The sequence below is a fragment of the Pongo pygmaeus genome, chromosome 7 (genome assembly GCF_028885625.2).
Source record: "Pongo pygmaeus isolate AG05252 chromosome 7, NHGRI_mPonPyg2-v2.0_pri, whole genome shotgun sequence".
NCBI lineage: Eukaryota > Metazoa > Chordata > Mammalia > Primates > Hominidae > Pongo > Pongo pygmaeus.
In genome coordinates this window covers 83,611,064-83,630,423 of record NC_072380.2, presented here as the reverse complement: position 1 = coordinate 83,630,423, position 19,360 = coordinate 83,611,064, and the positions used below count along the sequence as shown (strand labels likewise).

Genomic DNA, 19,360 nt, shown 5'->3' with positions numbered 1-19,360 from the left:
GGTGGTTGTCTGCTGCCACTGCCTAGCCTCTCCCTGTTCCTGGCACCCACTCCGATCTCAGAGAGGGATTGGAGCTGAGCCTGGCTGGGTGGGTGCACACTTGGGGCAGCACTGGCACGCCAGTCCCCTGCCACCTTGGCTCCTTCCGGACATTGGGCACTGATAAGCATGGTGGGGGAAACCAACTGGGTGCTGAGGACAGCTCAAATACTGGCCTGCAGGTGCCCCTTGACTCAAGCAGCCTGGGCACCATGGACGGTGGCAGGAGGCAGGCAGGCTCTTGAGCAGAAGCGGTGGGTCCCCACTGAGGCCCCACCTTCAGGCCAGGGAGAGCCTGAAGGCTGAGGGCTAGGCTTCCAGTCCTGAGGACTGGAGTGGGAACTTGTGGTGCCTTTTCTGGGCCCAGCCATGGTCACCCTTGAACCAAGCAGCATGCACTTCCTCCTCTCTGGGGCCCCAGGCTCAGCCAGAGCTGGACAGAAGATGGGACAACCAGCTGCAGAGAGGAGCTACCCTAGCTGCTGCAACCTGAACACTTGTTGGGATGACCTGTCTGCAGAGAGGAGCTACTCTCTCTGCTAGGAGCTGAACACTTGATAGGACACCCTGGCTAGGGAATGGAGCTTCCCCCTGAGGGACACCCTGGCTGTGTAATAGAGCTACCCCCTCAGGATCTCCTCTGAGCTATTCTATCTTCTTCATATTGCTCACCCTCCACTTGTCTGCGTACCTCATTCTTCTTGGTCTCAGGACAAGAACTTGAGACCCTCCAAATGGTGAGACTAAAAGAGTTGTAAAACAAACAGGGCTGAAACATGCCCCTTGCTTGCCACACTGCTGGCAAAGAGAAGGAGAGAAGAGCTGTGGCCCTCCAGGGAGCCCAGACCTGGGAGCTCCCCAAGCCAGGGCTGTGATTCCCTCTTTGGGGTCCTGTGGTTCCTGGCATATCCAAGCTTCTGGGTGCTACCGCATACCCCGTTGCTAGCTGTGGAAGCTGCTTGCGGTGTGCCTGGTCCGGCCACAGCCTCACAAAGAGCCAGCACCAGTGTCGGCACCTGGAGCTGCCTGCCCTACCATGGCAGCTGGCATGTTTGACCGTGCAATGTTCAGACCCCATGCTCACTAACACACCCCTTGCCGCTCCATGCATGACTCCCCCTTGCCAGTAGCATGAGCCGGGCGCAGCTTGGTCTTGCCAGACCAAGTGGGCAGAACAAGCCCAGCAGACTGAACAAAACTTGGGTGCCTCTTGGGCAAAGGAATCACTGGCCACAAAGGTTTCTGGCCAGAAAAGCAACACCCCAAGGATCCTGCAACAAAATTACATGAAATTACATAAAAACCTCAAGATTATACACTCACATTATATTTCTATTGGACAGTGCTGGTCAACATTATACTTATAACCAATTGTTTTATTTGCATATGCTGTTTGTTCTTCCTAAAATCTAGCTTTCACCAGACAATGCAATTAAAAGAAAATATAAACTTTCAAGTTCTTTGATTTCTAGCCAAAGACTTCAAAGGCCCTATGGCTACTTCCCCATTCTCTAGAGACTGTATTATTTAAATTAGTGTTTCCCAAACTTCCAGGATCACCAGAATTGCCTGGGGTGCTTGCTAAAGTCGAGCTGTCTAAGTCTCTCCCATATCTACAGAAACAGCTTCTTCTGGGACAGTCCTATGGCAGCAATGTTTGGGAAACTTTTCATTAGGGAAGAAGAATTCACAATGGTTTTCCATTTGCATAGGACAAAATGTGTACTTTTTGAAACATTTCACAGCCTGGTCTTCGCATCGTGGTTTCCTTCCCTGCTCCTTCCCACCACTTCCCAGCCATGACAACCTACCCATTAGGTTCTTTCTTGCTTTGGGTTGAATTAGTTTCTCCACCTGTCTGAAGTGCCTCCTCCTGGCCCTTCTAAGCCTGATGGGCTCTAACTTTTTGTTACTGGCCCTTGTAAGAAGCTTGCCTTCATATTCTCCCCACTCCAGACAAAGATAAGTGCTTTCTTCTCCTTTATAGTATTTTTCCCCTAGAAAGGAACACAATCCAGGCTGCACATTCGAATCATCTGGAAACTTTTAAAACTGATGCTCAGGTCACTTCCCTGGAAGTGTGAGTTGCTTAGTCTGTGGCAGGCCGTGGATGTTGACATTTTTCTTTTCAAGCTTCTCAGGATACCAGTGTTGAGAATCACGTTTGGTGATTTGAGCACACTCCTATTTCAGAACTTTATCACTAATTATTATAATTACTTGTTTACATAGATCTCTTCATCTTAGAATGAGCACCTGGAGAATGTGAACAATGTCTTCTGTATCACAAATGCTGGGGGTGCAAAAATTGTTCAAATGCTTTTTCAATGAAGAGTTTAAGGAACTTCTCTTAGTGTGAGTTGACGAGTAGATGACAGAGGTAACAAAGGCATATGTGAAGAAAATTGCTTAAATCAATTTTGAAAATTCTTAGGAGAGAGATTTTTCTGAATTCATATACTGATAATCTAGAATATACTACAAAATTGGAAAATGAGCTTAATTGAAATATTAATTTATTTACTAAAAAGAACAGATAGTGGGTATGCAAATTGACAGTTATCTTTTCATACTAAGAAAAAATAATAATTGAAGAAATGAGGATTTGAGTCCAGGAATATATAATAAGAGCAGTGTTGGAAAGACAAATAAAAAACACATAACTAATTTTTACTCTCAGAGTATGATGAATAGTATAGGATTTAACATAAACATGGAGAAAACAATAAAAAGGGAGAAAAAAAGCTCTCGGAAAAGAGAATATTTTACATTTGAAAAAGTAGCACATAATGCTAAGAAAAATTCATTTAAAATAAACAGCAAAAATAAAAGTATAAGTAAGAAGCTTATGTAGACCTTGGTTAACATGGAGACAAGAGAAGCAAGGCACTTTCATGGATCTTTCAGATGTTTATGTTTATGAAGAGAATGAAGGTCAGTACAGCCAGTTTGGAAGGTTAAATACCCCATTACACCAAAACTTAAAGACAAAACAGCTGGAGGTGTTTTGAAAGCCAGTATACCCATGAAGCGAGGAGAAAAGAATTCAGTTAGGTACAGGCTTTGCAGGAATTGAAACAAAAATTAGTTATGGAAGTGAGAACCGCATATAAAAGTTTGGCCGCAGTCAACTTCTACAAGATTTTTGAGATTCCTCCAGCAAATTTCACTTAACGGATAAAGATGACGCCAAGGGGCATGCCATAATGAGCACAGGAGAATGTGGGGAGAAGTCCAAGGTTATGTCAGAGAAATGTGTAAAGTATCTTAGTAATTTGCCTTGAAAACTTTGTAGAAACTTGTGAGTCAATGTGTTTCTCCAGTTTCTTTATACACACCAGTCCCTTCCCAACCTCCCCTCCCTCCCTATCTAGTTGAGAGACCATGAGCTGCCACCATAATAAACTCTTGTCGATATCATAGAACCCTCCTGCCCTCTTTAGTATGTATTTCTGTGTGTTTTCTTCCATCCAGAAAAATCCCACCCTTGGATGAAACCCTCTATTCATTTTTTTTCTTGCCTGTGAGCTGTATATGCAGAATCCAGTTGCCTCGTTAACATCTTCCATTTGGATGTCATAAGAGCACTTCAAACTCAACATGTACAAAATTGGACTCAGGAGCTCTTCCTGTAAGCCTGATCTACCCTACTCTTCTTTATCTTCAGGAGTGGTTCCACTTTCAATATAGTTGCTCAAGCTCTCAACCTTGGAGTCCCTTTTAACATCACTTTCTCGCTTTCTTCTTCATCATCCATATCTAATCTATCACCAAAAACTTCATGCATTTTGTGCTGATAAAAGAGATTATAAGTAGCTGTATTTGGAGCTATGTAATACCTAGTAGGCTTTTCAGTAATATTTTCAACAGTTCTTGGTGGTTAATAGAATATGGCTGGTGATGAAAAAAGCATTCCCTGGCCATGTGAGGTAATGAACTCTAAGAAGTCCTTAAAATTATAAAAAGGATATGTAGGTGAAAAGAAAAAAATCTACATATACACAGAGGATTGTGACCCAAATAAAGAATGATGAATGTTTCAGGAAGTACCACTGTAATTCTTAACACTGGTATTCTTAGAAACTTTAAAACAAAAATTCCCCAATCCATATCTTTACCTCAGACTATATAAGTCAGAGTTTTAGGAATTCAACCTAAATGTCAATAGTTTCTTAAATTTCTTCAGTGACTCCGTGTACAACCAGGGTTGCGTGCAACTTACGTAAGTCAAATTCTATATTCTATATTTAAAATAGTTTTTTTGTTTATATCCACTAGTTTTTCTTGTATTTTCAAAGTAAAATACAAAGATATTCAAACAGAACAAGATATTCACTGTCTACCCTGAAAATTACAGTATGTGTACACTTAGATGCTGACTCAGAAATTGAACTTTAACAGAATAGGAGCCTGTAATTATGATGTAAGGTGAGTCAAACTGAAGTCCATAACTTAACATAAAGTAGCCTTAATGCATATGCTAATTCTTTTTTTTATTATACCTTAAGTTCTAGGGTACATGTGCATAACATGCAGGTTTGATACATATGTATATATGTGCCATGTTGGTGTGCTGCACCCATTAACTCCTCATTTACATTAGGTATATCTCCGAATGATACAGGCCCCAGTGTGTGATGTTCCCCTTCCTGTGTCCAAGTATTCTCATTGTTCAATTCCCACCTATGAGTGAGAACATGCGGTGTTTGGCTTTTTGTCCTTGTGATAGTTTGCTGAGAATGATGGTTTCCAGCTTCATCCATGTCCCTATAAAGGACATGAACTCATCCTTTTTTATGGCTGCATAGTATTCCATGGTGTATATGTGCCACATTTTCTTAATCCAGTCTGTCATTGATGGACATTTGGGTTGGTTCCAAGTCTTTGCTATTGTGAAAAGTGCCGCAATAAACATACGTGTGCACATGTCTTAATAGCAGCATGATTTATAATCCTTTGGGTATATACCCAGTAATGAGATGGCTAGGTCAAATGGTATTTCTAGTTCTAGATCCTTGAGGAATCGCCACACTGTCTTCCACAATGGTTGAACTAGTTTCCAGTCCCACCAACAGTGTAAAAGTGTTCCTATTTCTCCACATCCTCTCCAGCATCTGTTTTTTCCTGACTTTTCAATGATCACCATTCTAACTGGTGTGAGATGGTATCTCATTGTGGTTTTGATTTGCATTTCTCTGATGGCTAGTGATGATGAGCATTTTTTCATGTGTGTTTTGGCTGCATAAATGTCTTCTTTTGAGAAGTGTCTGTTCATATCCTTTGCCCACTTTTTGATGGGGTTGTTTTTTTCTTGTAAATTTGTTTGAGTTCTTTGTAGATTCTGGATATTAGCCCTTTGTCAGACGAGTAGATTGCAAAAATTTTCTCCCATTCTGTAGGTTGCCTGTTCACTTTGATGGTAGTTTCTTTTGCTGTGCAGAAGCTCTTGAGTTTAATTAGATCCCATTTGTCAATTTTGGCTTTTGTTGCCATTGCTTTTGGTGTTTTAGACATGAAGTCCTTGCTCATGCCTACGTCCTGAATGGTTTTGCCTAGGTTTTCTTCTAGGGTTTTTATGGTTCTAGGTCTAACATTTAAGTCTTTAATCCATCTTGAATTAATTTTTGTATACGGTGTAAGGAAGGGATCCAGTTTCAGCTTTCTACATATGGCTAGCCAGTTTTCCCAGCACGATTTATTAAACAGGGAATCGTTTCCACATTTCTTGTTTTTCTCAGGTTTGTGAAAGATCACACGGTTGTAGATGGTGTGGTATTATTTCTGAGGGCTCTGTTCTGTTCCATTGATCTATATCTCTGTTTTGGTACCAGTACCATGCTGTTTTGGTACCAGTACCATGCTGTTTTGGTTAGTGTAGCCTTGTAGTATAGTTTGAAGTCAGGTAACATGATGCCTCCAGCTTTGTTCTTTTGGCTTAGGATTGACTTGGAAATGCAGACTCTTTTTTGGTTCCATATGAACTTTAAAGTAGCTTTTTCCAATTCTGTGAAGGAAGTCATTGGTAGCTTGATGGGGATGACACTGAATCTATAAATTACCTTGGGCAGTGTGGCCATTTTCACGATATTGATTCTTTCTATCCATGAGCATAGAATGTTCTTCCATTTGTTTGTATCCTCTTTTATTTCCTTGAGCAGTGGTTTGTAGTTCTCCTTGAAGAGGTCCTTCACATCCCTTGTAAGTTGGATTCCTAGGTATTTTATTCTGTTTGAAGCAATTGTGAATGGGAGTTCACTCATAATTTGGCTCTCTGTTTGTCTGTTATTGGTGTATAAGAATGCTTGTGATTTTTGTACATTGATTTTGTATCCTGAGACTTTGCTGAAGTTGCTTATCAGCTTAAGGAGATTTTAGGCTGAGACGATGGGGTTTTCTAGATATACAATCATGTCGTCTACAAACAGGGACAATTTGACATCCTCTTTTCCTAATTGAATACCCTTTATTTCTTTCCTCTGCCTGATTGCCCTGGCCAGAACTTCCAACACTATGTTGAATAGGAGTGGTGAGAGAGGGCATCCCTGTCTTGTGCCAGTTTTCAAAGGGAATGCTTCCAGTTTTTGCCTATTCACTATGACATCGGCTATGGGTTTGTCATAAATAGCTCTTATTGTTTTGAGATATGTCCCATCAATACTGAATTTATTGAGAGTTTTTAGCATGAAGGGCTGTTGAATTTTGTCGAAGGCCTTTTCTGCATCTGTTGAATAATCATGTGGTTTTTGTCTTTGATTCTGTTTATATGCTGGATTATGTTTATTGGTTTTCGTGTGTTGAACCAGCCTTGCATCCCAGGGATGAAGCTCTCTTGATCATGGTGGATAAGCTTTTTGATGTGCTGCTGGATTCTGTTTCCCAGTATTTTATTGAATATTTTTGCATTGCTGTTCATCAGGGATATTGGTCTAAAATTCTCTTTTTTGGTTGTGTCTCTGCCAGGCTTTGATATCAGGGTGATGCTGGCCTCATAAAATGAGTTAGGGAGGATTCCCTCTTTTTCTATTGATTTGAATAGTTTCAGAAGGAATGGTACCAGCTCCTCTTTGTACCTTTGGTAGAATTCAGCAGTGAATCTGTCTGGTCCTGGACTTTTTTTTTGGTTGGTAGGCTATTAATGATTGTCTCAATTTAAGAACCTGTTATTAGTCTATTCAGGGATTCAACTTCTTCCTGGTGTAGTCTTCGGGGGTGTATGTGTCCAGGAATTTATCCATTTCTTCTAAATTTTCTAGTTTATTTGCGTAGAGGTGTTTATAGTATTCTCTGATGGTAGTTTGTATTTCTGTGGGATCGGTGGTGATATCCCTTTTATCAGTTTTTATTGTGTCTTTTTGATGCTTCTCTCTTTTCTTCTTTATTAGTTTTGCTAGCAGTCTATCAATTTTGTTGATCTTTTCAAAAAACCAGCTCCTGGATTCATTGATTTTTTATGTCTCTATCTTGTTCAGTTCTGCTCTGATCTTAGTTATTTCTTGCCTTCTGCTAGCTTTTGAATGTGTTTTCTCCTGCTTCTCTAGTTCTTTTAATTGTGATGTTAGGGTGTCAATTTTAGATCTCTCCTGCTTTCTCTTGTGGGCATTTAATGCTATAAATTTCCCTCTACACACTGCTTTAAATGTGTCCCAGAGATTCTGGTATGTTGTGTCTTTGTTCTCATTGGTTTCAAAGAACATCTTTATTTCTGCCTTCATTTCGTTATGTACCCAGTAGTCATTCAGGAGCAGGCTTTTCAGTTTCCATGTAGTTGAGCGGGTTTGAGTGAGTTTCTTAATCCTGAGTTCTAGTTTGATTGCACTGTGGTCTGTGAGACAGTTTGTTATAATTTCTGTTCTTTTACATTTGCTGAGGAGTGCTTTACTTCCAACTTTGTGGTCAATTTTGGAATAAGTGCGATGTGGTGCTGAGAAGAATGTATATTCTGTTGATGTGGGGTGGAGAGTTCTGTAGATGTCTATTAAGTCCGCTTGGTGCAGAGCTGAGTTCAATTCCTGCATATCCTTGTTAACATTCTGTCTCGTTGATCTGTCTAATGTTGACAGTGGGGTGTTAAAGTTTCCCATTATTATTGTGTGGGAGTCTAAGTCTCTTTATAGGTCTCTAAGGGCTTGCTTTATGAATCTGGGTGCTCCTGTATTGGGTGCATATATATTTAGGATAGTTAGCTCTTCTTGTTGAATTGATCCCTTTACCATTAAGTAATGGCCTTCTTTGTCTCTTTTAATCTTTGTTGGTTTAAAGTCTGTCTTATCAGAGACTAGGATTGCAACCCCTGCCTTTTTTTGTTTTCCATTTGCTTGGTAGATCTTCCTCCATCCCTTTATTTTGAGCCTATGTGTGTCTCTGCATGTGAGATGGGTCTCCTGAATACAACACACTGATAGGTCTTGACTGTTTATCCAATCTGCCAGTCTGTGTCTTTTAACTGGAGCATTTAGCTTATTTACATTTAAGGTTAATATTGTTATGTGTGGATTTGATCCTGTCATTATGATGTTAGCTGGTGATTTTGCTCATTAGTTGATGCAGTTTCTTCCTAGTATCAGTGGTCTTTACAATTTGGCATATTTTTGCAGTAGCTGGTACCAGTTGTTCCTTTCCATGTTTAGTGCTTGCTTCAGGAGCTCTTTTAGGGCAGACCTGGTGGTGACAAAATCTCTCAGCATTTGCTTGTCTGTAAAGGATTTTATTTCTCCTTCACTTATGAAGCTTAGTTTGGCTGGATATGAAATTCTGGGTTGAAAATTCTTTTCTTTAAGAATGTTGAATATTGGCCCCCATTCTCTTCTGGCTTGTAGAGTTTCTGCCGAGAGATCAGCTGTTAGTCTGATGGGCTTCCCTTTGTGGGTAACCTGACCTTTCTCTCTGGCTGCCCTTAACAGTTTTTTCCTTCATTTCAACTTTGGTGAATCTGACAATTATGTGTCTTGGAGTTGCTCTTCTCAAGGAGTATCTTTGTGGTGTTCTCTGTATTTCCTGAATTTGAATGTTGGCCTGCCTTGCTAGGTTGGGGAAGTTCTCCAGGATAATATCCTGCAGAGTGTTTTCCAACTTGGTTCCATTCTCCCCATCACTTTCAGGTTCACCAATCAGAAGTAGAGTTGGTGTTTTCACATAGTCCCATATTTCTTGGAGGCTTTGTTCATTTCTTTTTACTCTTTTTTCTCTAAAGTTCTCTTCTCGCTTCATTTCATTAATTTGATCTTCAATCACTGATACCCTTTCTTCCAGTTGATCGAATTGGCTGCTGAAGCTTGTGCATTCATCACGTAGTTTTCGTGCCATGGTTTTCAGCTCCATCAGGTCATTTAAGGACTTCTCTATACTGGTTATTCTAGTTAGCCATTCACCTAATCTTTTTTCAAGGTTTTTAGCTTCTTTGTGATGGGTTTGTACTTCCTCCTTTAGCTCAGAGAAGTTTGATTGTTTGAAGCCTTCTTCTCTCAACTTGTCAAAGTCATTCTCCATCCAGCTTTGTTCCGTTGCTGGCAAGGAGCTGCGTTCCTTTGGAGAGGGAGAGGCGCTCTGATTTTTAGAATTTTCAGCTTTTCTGCTCTGTTTTTTCCCCATCTTTGTGGTTTTATCTACCTTTGGTCTTTGATGATGGTGACGTGTAAAATGAGTTTTGGTGTGGATGTCCTTTCTGTTTGTTAGTTTTCCTTCTAACATTCAGGACCCTCAGCTTCAGGTCTATTGGAGTTTGCTGGAGGTCCACTCCAGACCCTGTTTGCCTGGGTATCAGCAGTGGAGGCTTAAGAACAGCAAGTGTTGCTGAACAGCAAATGTTGCTGCCTGATCGTTCCTCTGGAAGCTTCGTCTCAGAGGGGTACCCAGCCGTGTGAGGTGTCAGTCTGCCCCTACTGGGGAGTGCCTCCCAGTTAGGGTACTCGGGAGTCAGGGACCCACTTAAGGAGGCAGTCTGTCCATTCTCAGATCTCAGACTCCATGCTGGGAGAACCACTACTCTCTTCAAAGCTATTAGACAGGGATATTTAAGTCTGCAGAGGTTTCTGCTGCCTTTTGTTCAGCTATGCCCTGCCCCCAGAGGTGGAGTCTACAGAGGCAGGCAGGCCTCCTTGAGCTGTGGTGGGCTCCACCCAGTTCGAGCTTCTTGGCCACTTTGTTTACCTACTCAAGCCTCAGCAATGGCAGGCGCCCCTTCCCCAGCCTTGCCGCTGCCTTGCAGTTGGATCTCAGACTGCTGTGCTAGCAATGAGCGAGGCTCCATGGGCGTGGGACCCTCCACGCCAGGCGTGGGATATAATCTCCTGGTGTGGCATTTGCTAAGGCCATTGGAGAAGTGCAGTATTAGGTTGGGAGTGACCTGATTTTCCAGGTGCCATCTGTCACAGCTTCCTTTGGCTAGGAAAGGGAATTGCCTGACCCCTTGCACTTCTCAAGTGAGGCGATGCCTCACCCTGCTTTGGCTCAAGCTCGGTGGGCTGCACCCACTGTCCTGCACCCACTGTCCAATGAGCCCCAGTGAGATGAACCCGGTACCTCAATTGGAAATGCAGAAATCACCCGTCTTCTGCGACGCTCACGCTGGGAGCTGTAGACTGGATCTCTTCCTAATCGGCCATCTTGGAACCGCACCTGCATATGCTAATTCTTGATGAAATGATCTCTTGTGACTTGATATTGGAAGACTAAAAATTTCATAAATCAGAAAAGGTAATTAATGAAGGTATGTGCATTTCACCAACTGATAGGTTTTCAGAAGAGGAACCACATAATTATGACCTTCTGTGGTAAAGGTAAAGATATGTAAAAATAGTTTTAAAGAAGAACCTTGATTATGAGGATAATAAATAAGAAAATTTGAAAAAACAAAAATAATTCCCCATAAACCCATAACCAGATTGGTATTTCATATATTTCATATATTTCTTTCTGGCATTGTGTGTGTACATGTATAATTTACAAATTTGTCTCATATCATAGATAGTTTCATATTCTGCTCTTATTCTTTATTTACTGTATGATATTTTCTCCAATAATTAGTTTCTGAAGATATAATTTTAAATGACAGTATAATATTTAATCCATTCACAGAAAATTTTTAAAAAATATTCTTCCAGTGTTTATATATTTTGTTTGTTCCATATTTGTTTTTCTATACTTATTGCTGTGATGATGAACATGTGTACGTTAGGAATTATTCCAGAAGTGTGGTTACTAGTTCCAAAATCATGTGCCCTTCGAAAGCCTATTCATACATAGTGACAAATCATTTTCCAGGACAATCTACCAGTTTATATTCCCATCAGCATTGAATGAAAATATGTATAATTACACTGTATCCTCACAACATTCAAAATATGATCTAAATCCTTCTCAATTTAATGGGTGATAATAGTATTGTAGTGTGCATTTCTCTGATAATTAATGTGAATGAATGTTTATTCCTGGTTACTAGCTGTTTGCATTTCTTGTTTTGCATGTTTTTAGTAGTTCATAATCTTTGCTTACTTGTGAAGTCATTTTACAGAAGTTAAAAGCATTATAGAAATATAATTCCATTTTAGCCCATGCATTTATGGTTATAATTTTGGCTAATTCCCAGTATCCACAGATTGCAGTCTCTATCCTGTTAAGGTAATCTGTGGGCCTCTTTCTTGTTCCCTTTTTATATACAGGAAACCTCATTTTATTGCACCTGCTTTATTGTGCTTTGCAGATAGTACAGTTTTTATGAATAGAAGATTTGTGGCAAGCCTGCCTCAAGCTAGTCTATTGGTGCCATTTTCCCAACAGCACATGCTCCCTTTGTGTTTCAGTGTCACATTTTGTTAATTCTTCTGATATTTCAATTATTTTCATAATTATTGTATCCATTATGATAATCTGTAATTTTTGATCTCTGATTGTAAAGGTTCTGGGGCGCCACAAACCATGCCCATATAAGACGATGAACTTAATCGATAAATGTATGTGTTCTGACTACTCCACTTACCACCCGCTCTCCCATCTTCCTTGCTTTCCTCAGGCCTCCCTATTCCCTGAGACACAACAATATTCAAATTAGGTCAGTTAATAACCCTACAATGGCCTCTAAGTGTTCAACTGAAAGGAGAGCCACAAGCCTCTCACTTTTAGTCAAAAGCTAGGAATGATTAAGCTTAATGAGGAAAGCATGTTGAAAACTAAGACAGGCCAAAAGTAGGCCACTTGTGCCAAATGGTTAGCCAAGCTGTTAATTCAAAAGAAAAGTCCTTGAAGTAAATTACAAGTGTTACTTCAGTGAATACATGAATGATAAGAAAACAAAACAGCCTATTGCTGGTATGGAGAGAGTTGTAGTGGTCTGGGTAGAAAATCAAACTAACTACAACATTCCCTTAAGCCAAAGCCTCCTCTAGAAAAAGGCCCTAAGTCTTTTCAATTATCTGAAGACTGGCAGAGGTGAGGAAACTGTAGAAGAAAAGTTTGAAGCTAACAGAGGTTGGTTCCTAAGGATAACATAAAAGTGTAGGGTGAAGCAAGCACTCAGTAAAAGCTGCAGTAAGTTTCCAGAACTTCTGCCGCAAGTTTCCAGAAGATCTAGCTAAGATCATTGATGAAGGTGCCTACACTAAACAACAGAGTTTCAATATAAACAAAAGTCTTCCTGTGGAAGAAGATGCCATCCAGGACTTTCACAGCTAAAGAGAAGTCAATGCCTGGTTTCAAAGCTTCAAAGATCAGGCTGACTCTCTGGTTAGGGGCTGATGCAGCCAGTGAGTTTAAGTTGAATCCATTGTTCATTTCCCATTCCGAAAATCTCAGGGCTCTCAAGGATGATGCTAAATCTGCACTGCCTGTGCTCTCTATAAATGAAACAATAAAGCCTAGATGATAAAACATCTGTCCATAGCATGGTTTATTAAATATTTTAAGCCCAGTGTTGAGACCTACTGCTCGGGAAAAAAGATTCCCTTTTTCTAAAACAAAAATTACTGTTCATTGAAATGCTCCCAGTCACTCAAGAGCTCTGGTGGAGATGTACAAGGAGATTACTGTTGTTTTCATGCCTGCAACACAGCTTCCATTCTGCAGCCCGTGTATCAAGGAGTAATTTCAACTTTCAAGTCTTGTTATTGGCTGAATGCACCAAGTGTGAGTCTCAGTTGTGGGAACTGACTTTGTTACGATGTTGTCTCACTGCAGGAGCCATATATTGAAGACAATGTCTGGAAGCTTCCACTTTGTAATTACTGGCCACCATGATAATCCAGTTTTTGAAATGGAGATTTTTCCCAGCTGGGAAAGTAGAATCCAAAGACAACCATCGTTACCCATAGCTCATGCTGTTTGCAACCTCATAGATAACATGTGGCTGTGGAAAAACATGTACTTGAAAACTGTGGACAAGTGCAACAAGTGTTTTCTGTCAGCATTCGTAACTCCAGGGCACATAAGTTTTTTTATTATGCTTCATGACATAAGGCAAGAAGATAGAATAAAGAACTACTTTACTGATGTTTAGCATTTACACATAAAGTTTGCAATGAATCCATTTTATGAACCCAGTTCTCCTATTTGATCATGTGCATTTGACAGAAAAGTTCAGTTTCTTAGGAAAGGAAACACTTTTTAAGCAGAATGTAGAAAAATTCCAAAACAAATGATGTCACCTCAATGGAGTATACTCAGGAATGTGAACATTGTAAGTAACTTGATTAAATAGCCTGGAAAAATTTTTAAAAACTATTTTTCATAAGGCCATAGATAATGATTCCTCTGATGCATCTAGGCAAAGTACACTGAAAACCGTCTGGACAGCATTCACTGTTCTAGATGCCATTAAGAACATTTATGATTCCTAGGAGATCAAAATATAAACATTAACAGGAATTTGGAAAAAGCTGATTCCAGCCCTCCATGGGTAAGTTGCAGGAGTTCAAGACTTCAGTGGAGGAAGTAACTGCGAATGTGGTGGAAATAGGAAGAGAAATAGAATTAGAGTGGATCATCAAGAATTGACTGAGTTGCTACAATCTTATGAAAAAATTTGAACAGATGAGGAGTTGCTTCTTATTCATGAGCCAAGAAAGTGGTTTCTTGAGAGGGAATCCACTCCTATTGAAGATGCCATGAACATTATTGAAATGACAGCAAATTATTTAGAATATTACATCAGCTTAGTTGAGAAAACAGAGGCAGGTTTGAGAAGATTGTCTTTAATTTTGCGAGAAGTCCTACTGTGCATGAAAGCCTCTTAAATATAAAAAATTAGCCAGGCACGGTGGCATGTGCCTGTAGTACCAGCTACTCAGGAGGCTGAGGCAGGAGAATAGTTTGAACCTGGAAGGCATAGTTTGCAGTGAGCCGAGATCATGCCACTGCACTCCAGCCTGGGCAACGGCGCGAGACTCTGTTTCTTAAAAAAAGAAAAAAAGAAAAGCTCTTAAACAGCTTTGCATTCCATGCTACAGAGAAACCTTTTGGAAAGGAAGAGTCAACTGATGTGGCAAACTTTATTATTGTGTTATTTTAAGGAATTGCCACAGCCATCCCAACCTTCAGCAACCTCCATCCTGATCAGTCAGTAGCCATCAACATTGGGGCAAGACTTTTCACAACTAAAAGACTTGCTGAATGATCAGATAATTATTTGCACTTTTTAGAAATAAAGTATTTTTAACTGAGGTATGTACATTGTATTATTAGACATAATGCTTTTACAAACTTAATAGATTACAGCGTTAACTTTTATATGCACTGAGAAACAAAAAATTTTGTGTGACTTGCTTTATTGCAATATTCAATTTTATTGCTGTGATCTGGAATCAAATTTTCACTATTTCTGAAATATGCCTGTATTAGCATTCGGTGGCAATGAATTATCAAAACTTAAATCAATATAATTAGATAGAACTTTTATAATAAATATGAACTACACAAAACATCAATCTGAAAAGTTTAGAGGTACAAACAACTAGGGATGGTTGAGAATAAATGCTGTTCTACTGTTTCTACTGTGTGGTAATGTCAGTCATTGTGAAGTAAGTAGCACTAGTGAAAAGATTAGATGTCTGAGATTCCTGGAGCATACGTGGAGAAGGCTTTTGAAGAGGTAGTTCTGGCCTTTTGCAGACTTTACCAATGCCTATATTTCAGACTTTAAAAAAATAGATTAGGAATGGTGATAGGTAGCCATTTAGTAGAAGTCTAAGGCAAGATGTATTTGGATTGATTAAAAGTTGAGAAAGCTGAAGACCCCAAAGAGGAGGAAGGTCTGGGGTGAGTGATAAAAGATAAAGAGGGTTATTGACTTTTTTGATGGAGGAAGCATAAAAGTTGAGCCCATCACTGATTTTATATATATATATATGTATATATATATATATATATATAAAGATTATCAATAATGAGATTTCAGAGCATGACAGTTCTGCTAACTTCAAAGCAATGTAGGAGCTACTTGGCATTTTTTTAGTTTTGCTGGACATGTAGTGGTTTCTCAGTGCCTGTTAATTGAGATTGCAGGATAACTAAGCTGCTACTTTAAGATAAGCCACAAGTAATATGGGCAGGAGCATTTTATAAAGACCTAGTAAATTATAATGTGAAATATTTTAGCATTGCTTTCAACTTCTGAAAGTCTCAGGCAAATAGACAGTAATGCTAAGATCAATCATAACTGCAGTGGTTCACTCTAAACCTAATGGCCAAAGACATTAGGCAGATCTGAGTTGCAGAGGTGCACCCAGAAATAACTACCAATCCTGAAAATAGCAGCTGTTGAAATAATTCAAAAGATGATTTTTAACATTTATGCTGAGTGTGAATTGCTGTTCACTTGTCTTCTTATTGAAATTTGCAACTCAAGAAATACAGAGCAAAATTTTATCATCATATGTTTCAATAGTGGAATTTCTTGAGGTAATGAATATTATGGTTGTAATAGTCCATTTTCACACTGCTATAAAGATACAGATAATTTTAAACAGAGGAGATTTAATTGACTCACAGTTCTGCATGGCTTGGGGGGCCTCAGGAAACTTACATGGCAGAAGGGGAAGCAGTCACCTTCTTCACAAGGCAGCAGGAGATAGTGAGTGTGTGAAGGCGGAACTGTCAAACTCATAATACCATCAGGTCTCATGAGCACTCACTCACTATCACGAGAACATCATGGGGGAAACCACCCCCATGATCCAATTACCTCCTACCAGGACCTGCCCTTGACACCTGGGGATTATGGAGATTATAATTCAAGATGAGATTTGGGTGGGAATACAACCAAAGCATATCAATGGTGTTTTAAAAATTATTTGAACTTGTGGGCATGTGAATGTTCAATAAATAATATTGCAAAATATGTATTTGAATGTTTCATACAGTTCTGAAGGCTTTTCAGAAACAAAGCCAAATGTTTTAAATATATATATATTTACTAAGTCCTTATGTCTGAAACTGGCATAGTTCAGGCTTATTTGTTTCAATCAATTGTAGTCTCCTAGTTTATTATTCTAGAGAAGAAGTGAGCAAAATAAGAGTAGAAAGGAGGTTACAATGTAAGACAAAGGCCTGTATAACTCATACCTTTGTTAATTTATGAAAAGTTTAGAATGGGCCAGGCGTGGTGGCTCACACCTGTAATCCCAACACTTTGGGAGGCTGAGGTGGGCAGATCACGAGGTCAGGAGATCAAGACCATCCTGGCTAACACGGTGAAACCCCGTCTCTAGTCTCTATTAAAAGTACAAAAAATTAGCCAGGCATGGTGGTGAGTGCCTGAAGTCCCAGCTCCTCAGTAGGCTGAGGCAGGAGAATGGTGTGAACCTGGGAGGTGGAGCTTGCAGTGAGCCGAGATCACGCCACTGCACTTCAGCCTGGGCGACAGAGCAAGACTCAGTCTCAAAAAAAAAAAAAAAAAAAAAAGTTTGGAATGATTTGTGAAGACAACACAAATCAAAGTCCCAGTATGAAATACACATCTAGAAAGTGAGATCCTAAATAATATTAATAACATTACTTTTTAAAAATCAGTTCCTATTGCTTACATTCTTACTGTCACTAGGTATCAAGCCAGACAAAAATGTTATTTTGTCTTCAGGATACACTAAAGGTAAGTCTACTTTTGCATTTTACTTAACCGATAGTTTTTATTCAAAATAATAAAATAATTATTGGATAGTTAGTCTTTGATTGTTAAAGTCTCCATTTCAGCTACCAATTTCAACTTCTATTAAATCACTAATGAAAGTATAAAACCCAATCTCTTTGCTAGCAAAACTCATTCAGTATAGTAATAGTAGTAAAAGAGGTAATATGGAATGGGAGTTTTAAAAAGAACGAGGATGGATGATGAAGGTAAATTTTTAACAGCTGAACTCAGCCAAACTCTAGAAGCAGACTCAAAATTTCTCAAAGCACACATACATACTAAAAAATAAAATAAAATAACATAACATAAAGCAATACAAAAGGTATTCTACTAGTGGCAAGGTAAAAAAATTGGGCAAATTATCTTGTGAAAACTCAGAGAGTTTTTTGATAGGGTCTGATTTGAGTTCCACTTCTCTCCAATTTCACACATGGTTTGAATTAACATCTCTAGCTGTTGGAAAAAAATGTTACATTTTAGGATTTCACTTAAAACTGCATAGTTTCCACAAATAAGTTGGTAATGGCCATCTTGAGGAATATTTTCTAAAGATAGTTTTAATATCACTACCTCCCACAAAGTGAAACCTGGTCGATGGTGTAGACAGTTCAAATCCAACTTCAATGGTTAGGAGTATGGTCCCTTTATATGTTTATAAGTTCAGATATAAAATTCTGGCTAATTCTAACCCCTCAGTGTAGGCTTGGTGCTGTATCAGATACCTGCTGTATGCAAGAAGTACATACAGATGCTCAGTCACTCAGTACCAAGTTAGTGCTCCTCTAGTCCTGGTACAAAATCGTTCCAACCTAAGATCAGCCCTGAATGGCAGCACATCCTGTCCTTACGTCTTAATTTGACTTAGTTAACTAAATCCTCAATACTGTCTGCTACATTTTTAGTGCCAAAATCTATCTACTTAAAACCTTTCTAGGTCGCCATCTCTGCCCCCTTTCAATCTATGGTCTTGTGTTCTGTTCCTGCCAAACAATAACTTCATTTGTGGTTCCGCTTTCTGAAAGCCCTAGAATGAATCTTCTTGTTGCTGTCTTTTCTATATCTGTGTCCCCACATGTCTTTCCTTAGAAGAGTGAGTGCCCACTTTTACTCATGTTAAGATTCAATTCTGACTTATCCTGGTCATGAACCACTTTTGCTTTGTTAGAAAGGAATATTGGGTCTTGTTTTCTGGCATTGAGAAGAACTCATTTTATGTACACTGGTCACCTAAGTTGCAGTAAATTAATTTGATAGAGGTTATCAGTGCATAGGAGGGTAAATAAACACACATATGATTTATACTTCTTCTTAGGAACAAATGGCTGTGGCAAACCAACCATTCACTCTGTCAGTAGATCTTTATAGGAAACAGTGGTGTTACATATTCAGGAATCCAGATCACAGAAGCTTTTGAACTCGAATTATTATGTGTCTGGCCTTTCTAGAGAAAACAAATGGTTAAGTTCATTGGTATTTGTAGAAATGCTTTAGAAAGCTGTCTGCTTGCTCACTAACACTTTAGCTTTCCTAATGTTATTTAAAATTCTGTTTTGCGTAAGGGCAAAACTTAAATTACATGTTAAGATATCTTCTACCAAGGGTCTCAGAAGTTGGAGGCTTTAAGGGTGGACTCAACTGGGCTTACAGTAATATCATTCAGTGGCATGTCAGGGCAAACACTAAATATGCAAGGCCAATGTAATATGGGGAGTGGGTGTGAGAGAATTATTCTTGCAAATGTGAGTTTTCTTTGAATCAGTGTAGTAGAGGCCTGTGTATAGTCATTATAGCACTGTCCTCTTGCAGATGCAGATTAGGTATTAAAAATAATTCTGCCTGTAATCCCAGAACTTTGGGAGGCCAAGGAGGGTGGGTCACTTGAGGCCAGGAGTCCAAGACCAGCCTGGCCAACATGGCGAAACCCTGTCTCTACTGAAAATATAAAAATTAGCCAGGCATGATGGCACGTGCTTTATCCGAGTGGTTAAGGCACAATAATTGCTTGAATCTGGGAGGCAGAGGTTGCAGTGAGCCAAGATTGTGCCACTGCGCTCGAGCCTGGGCAACAGAGCAAGACTCTATCCCCTGCCAAAAAAAATCCATTTTCTTCAAATCTCTGAAATCCTAATCTATCTCTGCCATAGATTTTTTCCAGCTAGACATTGTGGAACTGTTGACCAATCATCCCACTCCACATAATATTGGGAT

At 39.5% G+C, this 19,360-nt stretch overlaps 1 protein-coding gene and 1 pseudogene across 8 annotated transcripts in view; both read left to right on the top strand.

The window, feature by feature from the left end:
* The window catches only part of EYA1 (EYA transcriptional coactivator and phosphatase 1), a 357,217-nt gene that overhangs the window by 91,669 nt on the left and 246,188 nt on the right, over positions 1-19,360 (top strand). The window lies entirely within an intron of this gene.
* Positions 13,226-13,636, top strand: LOC129042865 (trafficking protein particle complex subunit 2-like; annotated as a pseudogene).